This window comes from Vicia villosa, linkage group LG6, assembly GCF_029867415.1.
Source record: "Vicia villosa cultivar HV-30 ecotype Madison, WI linkage group LG6, Vvil1.0, whole genome shotgun sequence".
NCBI classification, from domain to species: domain Eukaryota; kingdom Viridiplantae; phylum Streptophyta; class Magnoliopsida; order Fabales; family Fabaceae; genus Vicia; species Vicia villosa.
Window position 1 is genome coordinate 8,961,083 of NC_081185.1, and position 8,709 is coordinate 8,969,791.

Sequence of the window (8,709 nt, forward strand, 5' to 3'; positions counted from 1 at the left end):
ACTTGACAAGTTTCAAGATGGTTATCTTTAACATTTAACAACTAACTTTAATTTCCGCACCTTTACTATACCGCTCTTTATATTACCGCTCTTTATATTTCTCGCCTTATCGCTTTACTTTATCATTTCATCATATTTACCTTCCGTCATTTTCTCTTTGTCCACTTGGACATATGTTTATGTTTCCGTTATTTTTCTTTTGTCCACTTGGACCATACTTTATTTTTTCGCTAAAACACTAATAAATAACCAAAATCTAAAAAATACATAAGGCTCTCTTTGGACTATCGGTTACTATCCCTAGCACTTTGGAGATTCGGACTTATGGACCTAGTACCTTTGGACTCATTCTATTATTATCCTGTGATTGTTCTGTCTGTCTGGCATTGTGCTGTTGTATGTTTTTGTGTGCAGGTATTTCCTTGAAAGCCCTTGATGGTTAATTCCAAGGCATTGAAATAAGGATTTTACCCGAAAACAGCCGTTACTCTGCCCGATTTTCGTCAGAACCTTAATGTGTTTAATGCAAAGTGGTGCTAAGACAATAAGTTCATGTGGATCCCCAAGTGTTAATGTGTTGGTATTGATAAATCCAAAGGATGGGAAAACTACATTGACTCTTAATGTCAAGTGTTGGCTTCTTATTTGGTTAGACCGTTTCTTTCCTTAGCTTTTATTTTATGCATTAGGTTAGCCTCTTCATCTCCTCCCATTCTTAAATTTTCAAAATCTTCTCCCTTTTTCCAAAACATTCTTATGTTTGCAAACCTTTTCAAAACCTTTTCTTAAAAATATCTTTCGCCCTTAGTGGCTTTTCTTCAAAAGTTTAGACACCGTTAATTGTTGAAACGAGTGGTTATACCCCACGATTTTGAAATTGATTGATAATAACGAGATCTTTTCCGCGTGAGAGAGCTAGTGGCATACTCGTTGATTTTATCCGAGTTGGCGCCCTTCTTTCATTTGCGATGCAAAGAACTTGTTTGTTCTCATGCTCAAGATCAATGGCTGAGTATTTCTCTCTAACGACAACAAAGTGTTTATTCGTTTTAAAATGTTTTTTCCAAAAAGCGGAACTACATTAGCTCTGACTTCTCCATTGCACCGAGGAGGTATGTAGGCCCAAAGCTTAACGCTTTGCCGAGCTTATTTTGAAAATAAAACAAACCGTTTTTTAGCACATACACAACACAGATTTTCAAAAAGGTTCCCGTGGAGTACCACGGATATGAGGGGTGCTTAAAACCTTCCCCTCATATAATCAACACCCGAACCTGAGTTCTCTTTCTTGTTTTAAAAAAAAACAAAACTTTGGGTTTTACGTTCTTTTCCCTTTTCCTTTGAAAAAATAAAGCGCGGTGGCGATTTCAAACGAAATATTGATTCGAGTCAATCCCATGGCTTCGATATCAGATTTTCCCCGCTACAGAAAAATGGCGACTTCACTGGGGAACCAGTTTTAAGTGTGTTAAGCCTATTTTTGTTTATCTGTGTGTTTTATCTGTATATATTATTGTGTGCTTTGTTTGTTTATTTTTTTTTTTTTTTTTTTTTGGTGCTCGATGGTTCCTCTGTGATGAGATAAAGTTCTAACCCGAACTTTGGTGAATAACTTGAGATAGGAGGTGGTAAGACCAATAGTCGCATGTCAGGAGCAATCCTTAACATGAGCATCATATGGTGGAACCCCAATCAGTGGAGGCCTCATGGAAGGTAGTAGATGTTGTTACGAATCATCGTAAGGACGCTATTACTTTCAATAGTGAGTGTCCGTAGAAGCTGAATGGCCTAGAACCCTTTTAACCCATCTAAGCCTTTTTAGGATGTAGTGCAGAAACAAGATCAAGTACCAATTTGAGCTTGTTGTCATGCGATACTACGCTCAGACGAGGTCTTTTTAGGCATATTATTGGCGCCCATGAGCAATTGTGCGTGCCGGTAATATCCGATAGAAGATTGAAAACTCTGGGAACCTTTGTAGAACCCGTTTGGCAGGTACAAAATTCCCTAGTACATACCTTTGTGGGTGGTTCTTAACCTTGACTCCATGCTCGTGACGTCGAACCTTTGAACTCTGTTTGTGTGACCATGTGTGATCTTGATTGGGATTGATGCATAAACCATACATCCATGCATTCATTTGATTTCCAAGGAACTCATAGGTCTTCCTTTGTAAACATCATAAGTTTCATCAAACTCAATGGATCTTGGGTGTTGATGGGGTGAAAACTCTAATCCACCAAAATGGATGATTGATCTTGATGATAACTTGATCAAAGCTTTGATTCAATATAGGATTTACCTTCTTCATGTTTTGATGTTTACAAAGTAATAACTTGAATTCTTTGAAAATCAAATAAAACAAAAAAACAACAATTGCATCATTTGCATACATACATCCAGGTTGTCCAGAAAACTTATCCTTGTCTGTCTCCATCTTCAGAGTTTGTCTACCGTCAAGCTGATTCCTCGACACATTGAACTAGAAGCATGTATCTGAAGAGTATGGAAGAACTTCAACAAGACCAAGAGTTGGTAAGATCAAAGAAGCTATCTTTCAGGGATATGGGTCCTAATGTTGTCACTAATCCTTTGCCAGAACAGAGTGGCTGAAGACAGATCAAAGCCAGATATTCCTAAAGCCAAGTGTTTCAGACAAGATAGCTCATCTTTGTTGCTGATTAGTCACTAGGCTTTGTTTCTGTACTGTTTGTTTTTCCTTTATTGTACTGTTTACTTTTAGACTTTGTTTGTTTCTGAATGGTGATTTTAATGAAATGAGCATTGCATATTTTGAATTCATTAACATCCACTGTGTTTATATTTATACCTTATTTTACAAAACTTTTTCTTCCATTTGCTTTCTCTATCAAACTTGTGTTTTATGCAAAGATTGGAGGGAGGATGATGACAACGAAATACCCAAGTTGTTGAACTGTATGCTTTCGAATAAAACTCTACTGATGATGTACAGGCATTGTTTCAATTCCCAAACACTGGAGAAATAAGGAAGTTAATCCCTTGTCAACCCCTCTGAGCCTTCGAAGTTGGAGTTTCTTTCTGTATGAAAAACCCGTATTTTTAACCTGGGGTAGGGTAGTTCTCAGTTAATTTGGCTGTGCATTCTATTTTAAGAGAATCATTCAGTACACCTTTCAACAAGTGCTTCAATCGCAAGCTTTCCTCCGCATACATCAAAGAAATGTTGGAGATGTCAATTAAAAGCCAATGATGGTTCATCTTAATCATTAAGCAAGGCAGTCACTATCTTTCAAAAAAAAATGTATCAAAAAAATGTATACAAAGAAAAGCCTGCTAAGTCAAAACCAAAAATGATGACTTAGGCAAAAATAAGGGCATCCCGCTGACTGTAAGATCAAAAATAAACAGTTCAGGCAAAAGTTAGGGATATCAAAAGAAAAAGATGAAAAAAGAGAAGTCAATAAATTCCTCAAGCAACAAAATGTTGTGACAACAAAAAGGAAGAAGTGACTGCAATCTCAAAAGTTCTCTTTGCTTGTGAACTATCATCATTATCAAAGGTGCAATTCCAGAAGTCTCTTGGAACCTGAATGCATAAGTTGAATTAACTGAGTTGTAGGACTGGAGATCATCACGAAGGGGGTGGGAACAATCAAATTTTGAGCCTTATATCCTTTGTTTCTTAAACCGTGAACCTGGCCACGTTACAACCTTTAAAAGACCTAATTGAGGCAAGGTTTGTTTGAAAGCATACTACAACAAGGTTGCGTAAGCTGACTCCCATGAGATTTGCCAATCATTTGCTTTGATATCATATCTTTGTTTTATCTTTCACTTTGAATGTCTGAACCTTTATGTTTTGACTAGTTGATTCCATTCTCTTTACATCAATAACATATTTCAAAAAATGATTTTGATTTCAAAAATATTCTTTGAGCATTGCATTAAAATTACCATTCTTGAATGAACATTTTGTTTGCAAGTAAGCACTCATTTTTCAGGAAGTTCAAACAGTCGAGAAACTTGATCAGTGATCCTATCAGGGGCATGTTATTTCAAGATCCTGTTGTTCATTCAAGATTTGTTGATCAGAATATCATTTCAATACTTGTACTGGGGCAAGCCATCCCAACATGCATTTCAAGAATTGAAGCCATGATCAGTTAACTTGCAACAATTAGTGAATCAGGGGCAATCTTCTTCAGCAATCCCCAAGCAGTTTTATCAGCCCTTCTCAAAGGATCATCGATTTGATACAGTTACCAGTGTAATAGAAGTATGTCCAAGCATCTTCTTCGTAAGCAGAATTGGCAGAGTTCCCGTGTTGAGGAATCAGAGTTCCTATCGTGCCTCACAAAAGAGTCTCCCTCAGTTGTCACAAACAATTGCATTGCATTGATCATATATCATGCATAGAAAAATTCAACATCACGCATTGAAACAAATTTCATACTCATTTACATTCTCCGAGGTCCTGTTGTTATCAACATTTTACCTTGAGATCTAAGTTCAACTTACTTGGCACATACCAAAGTAGATGTTCGTCTGCCTGTTTCTATTTCCGTCCAATGCTACTCTTGGATGTGTAAACTTTTCTCTCTGTCCAATGCTACTCTTGGACATGTCATTTCTCACTTTTTATCCAAAGCCACTATTGGATGTCACAATCCCCATTAAAATGTTTCTCACCTCCTTCAAAGCTACTATTGAATGACGTTCATGTCTTTGAGCTGGAATAACATTCTTTTTGTCCAATGCCACTATTGGATGTTTATTGAGTTTGTTTTCCATCCATTGCCACTCCTGAATGGTTGCTCAAATTTTCCGAATTGGTTTCCATTTTGTTCAAAGCTACTGTTGAACGCCTCTGATGTATTTCCGGGTTCAGGTTTCCATTTTGCATTCAAAGCCACTATTGAATCTCTTTGGTTTCCATTTTTGTCTAAAGCTACTATTGGATTGTTCCCGATGTTTTCCAGAGTTTGGATTCCTTTTGTTCAAAGCTACTGTTGAACGTCTCTGTCGTATCTTCGGGTTTGTAGGTCTCCTTTTGCATTCAAAGCCACTATTGAATCTTGTTGGTCTCCTTCCATCCAAAACAACTATTGGATGTCTCCGCTGTTTCCTCAGAGTTTGGGCCCTTTTTCAGATTCATTCAATGCCACTCTTGAATGTCTCTGATGGTTGGTGTCGTCTAATGCCACTTTTAGACGTTTCTACCCAATATGTTTGTGTTCCAGAGTTCATTCAATGCCACTTTTGAATATCTCTGTTGATTTTCATCGTCTAATGCCACTCTTAGACGTTCTTACTACACTTCTAACTTGGGTTTTATCCCTCCCTTTCTAAGTATTGCTGGATATTTCTTGTCACCCTGACGGATAACCAGTAGTATCTTGTTTCCCTAGCCACTCCTTTCATTCGAGTCTATCGCTCATTCCTTTTGTTCCCCCCAGTGGCATTATATTCCCCCTCTATTTTCATAAGCATACTTGATGCATCCATTAGCATCGCATTATACCTTAGGTTCAAAAATTGTGTATTTTATATTTAAGTCTCTTCAATTACGTCGAGCTGAGGATTTTAACCCTCACATCTCCGGAAAGAAGAAACTTAAATAGGGGCATCTGTCATACCCCAATTTTTGACCCTAAGATCATACATCATTTGCATTTCAATCATCAATCAAGATCACAACCTTGAGGTATCATTTTTCCTTTGAGGGGAACCATCGAGCATTTCTAGCTTTTTATTTGTTTTATACTAACCCAAATACCAAAAACATTGCTTTATTTCTTTGTAGGCTCTTGTTTTGTAGGTACCAAGCCAAGACATGCAATAAACAAGGCATTTTTCATGTTTTGGACTGATGAAATCGATTTCCCTACTGGGTAAATCGATTTCCCTGCAGCAATCTTCAACAAAATCACATTCTGGACAGCATGAAATCGATTTCCCTCCTGGGTAAATCGATTTCCCTAGTGTATTTTGCGCCAAATTCTCTTCTGGAACAGAGTGAAATCGATTTCACTCCTGGGGAAATCGATTTCCTTAAGGCAAAATTCAAAAATATAAGGAGGGAAGCTTGACATCATTTTGGCACCTTTTTCTTTGATTATTTTTGATCATTTTACCAATTTTCCACCTCATCAAAATTAATCCCTTCATTAAACCCACTTAAACCCCATTTTACCACTTTTTACCATTTAATTGCCACTTTAATCACCAATTAAACACAAGCTAATTTCCAAATGCAAAAAGACCAAACTACCACTACTCTTGCTCTCATCCTATAAATAGAGCCCACTACTCTCTCATTTCTCAAGCTTTTGATAGCCAAAAAAGTTCTTGCAAATTCATTTCTCAAGCTTTGAGAGCCAAAAAACCCCTTGCAATTTCTCTCCTCATCCCTACCAAATCCACCAAAGCTCTTTGTTCTTTCATAAAGTTTGTGAGTCACATCTTGAACCTCACAAACTTTGAGCTAAACCACCATCTATTTCACTCTTTTTTCTTCAATTGTTGAGAGATCAAGATTTGTGTTGGTGATTCTTGAAGTAGATCTAAGTTTTGTTCAAGATTTGGTAATTTTCTTCATCCTTTTTGTATATCATGATGTAGATCTTTGTTGCTTGTGTGTGATGCATCTTTGATGCTATATTGGTGCTATTTGATGGTGATTTGATGGAAAATTCGTGCTCCAATTGATATGTGATCATAAGGTGTTTGTATGTTTGCTTAAGTCAAGTTTTATGCCTTTAAATGTTGTTTTTGCTGAAATTTGCACTGGTCAAATCGATTTCCTTAAGGCTCAAATCGATTTCATGCTGTACGTAACTTGTTTTTTTTGAAAACTGCCTTATGGAAATCGATTTCCCTCTGCATGAAATCGATTTCCTGCTGGCAGAATGTGTTTTTTTGCCTTTTTTATGCTTGTTTTGGCTTCCTACTTCCTCCACTTCATTAATATCATTGGATCTAGGATGTTGATAGGTTTGAAATGACCTAATCCATAATATTAGATGAATGATATTAATGATAGTGTGAGTTGATTATCTTTATGCATTTTATCTTCTTCTTCTCCTTTTTTTCTTTTGATCGATGAAAGTCTTAATATCTTGAGAATTCTATGGATTCTTGATAAAGACTAGATCAATTTGTTTTCCTTATTATCTTTTCATCTTATTTGCTTTTGATCGATGAAAGTCTTAATATCTTGAGAATTCTATGGATTCTTGATAAAGACTAGATCAATTTGTTTCTATTCTTATCTTTTTCATCTTATTTTCTCTTGATCGATGAAAGCCTTAATATCTAGAGAATTCTATGGATTCTTGATAAAGGCTAGATCATTTCTTCTTCTCCTTCTTGTTTCTTTTGATTGATGATCTTGATACATGGAGAGTTCTCCTACATTTGTCCCGACTCGATAAAAGATCAAACATGGAAGAGAATTGTATGCGGTTGATTTAAGACTTGTGGAGGTTTTTATCGTGTAGTCGCTATGATTTTATCAAGCTTCTGATAAGCCCCATTGACTTTAAATCCGAGTACATCATTCACTCACCATAGATCTTCCTACTAACTTTGATAACATACTTGACAAGTTTCAAGATGGTTATCTTTAACATTTAACAACTAACTTTAATTTCCGCACCTTTACTATACCGCTCTTTATATTACCGCTCTTTATATTTCTCGCCTTATCGCTTTACTTTATCATTTCATCATATTTACCTTCCGTCATTTTCTCTTTGTCCACTTGGACATATGTTTATGTTTCCGTTATTTTTCTTTTGTCCACTTGGACCATACTTTATTTTTTCGCTAAAACACTAATAAATAACCAAAATCTAAAAAATACATAAGGCTCTCTTTGGACTATCGGTTACTATCCCTAGCACTTTGGAGATTCGGACTTATGGACCTAGTACCTTTGGACTCATTCTATTATTATCCTGTGATTGTTCTGTCTGTCTGGCATTGTGCTGTTGTATGTTTTTGTGTGCAGGTATTTCCTTGAAAGCCCTTGATGGTTAATTCCAAGGCATTGAAATAAGGATTTTACCCGAAAACAGCCGTTACTCTGCCCGATTTTCGTCAGAACCTTAATGTGTTTAATGCAAAGTGGTGCTAAGACAATAAGTTCATGTGGATCCCCAAGTGTTAATGTGTTGGTATTGATAAATCCAAAGGATGGGAAAACTACATTGACTCTTAATGTCAAGTGTTGGCTTCTTATTTGGTTAGACCGTTTCTTTCCTTAGCTTTTATTTTATGCATTAGGTTAGCCTCTTCATCTCCTCCCATTCTTAAATTTTCAAAATCTTCTCCCTTTTTCCAAAACATTCTTATGTTTGCAAACCTTTTCAAAACCTTTTCTTAAAAATATCTTTCGCCCTTAGTGGCTTTTCTTCAAAAGTTTAGACACCGTTAATTGTTGAAACGAGTGGTTATACCCCACGATTTTGAAATTGATTGATAATAACGAGATCTTTTCCGCGTGAGAGAGCTAGTGGCATACTCGTTGATTTTATCCGAGTTGGCGCCCTTCTTTCATTTGCGATGCAAAGAACTTGTTTGTTCTCATGCTCAAGATCAATGGCTGAGTATTTCTCTCTAACGACAACAAAGTGTTTATTCGTTTTAAAATGTTTTTTCCAAAAAGCGGAACTACATTAGCTCTGACTTCTCCATTGCACCGAGGAGGTATGTAGGCCCAAAGCT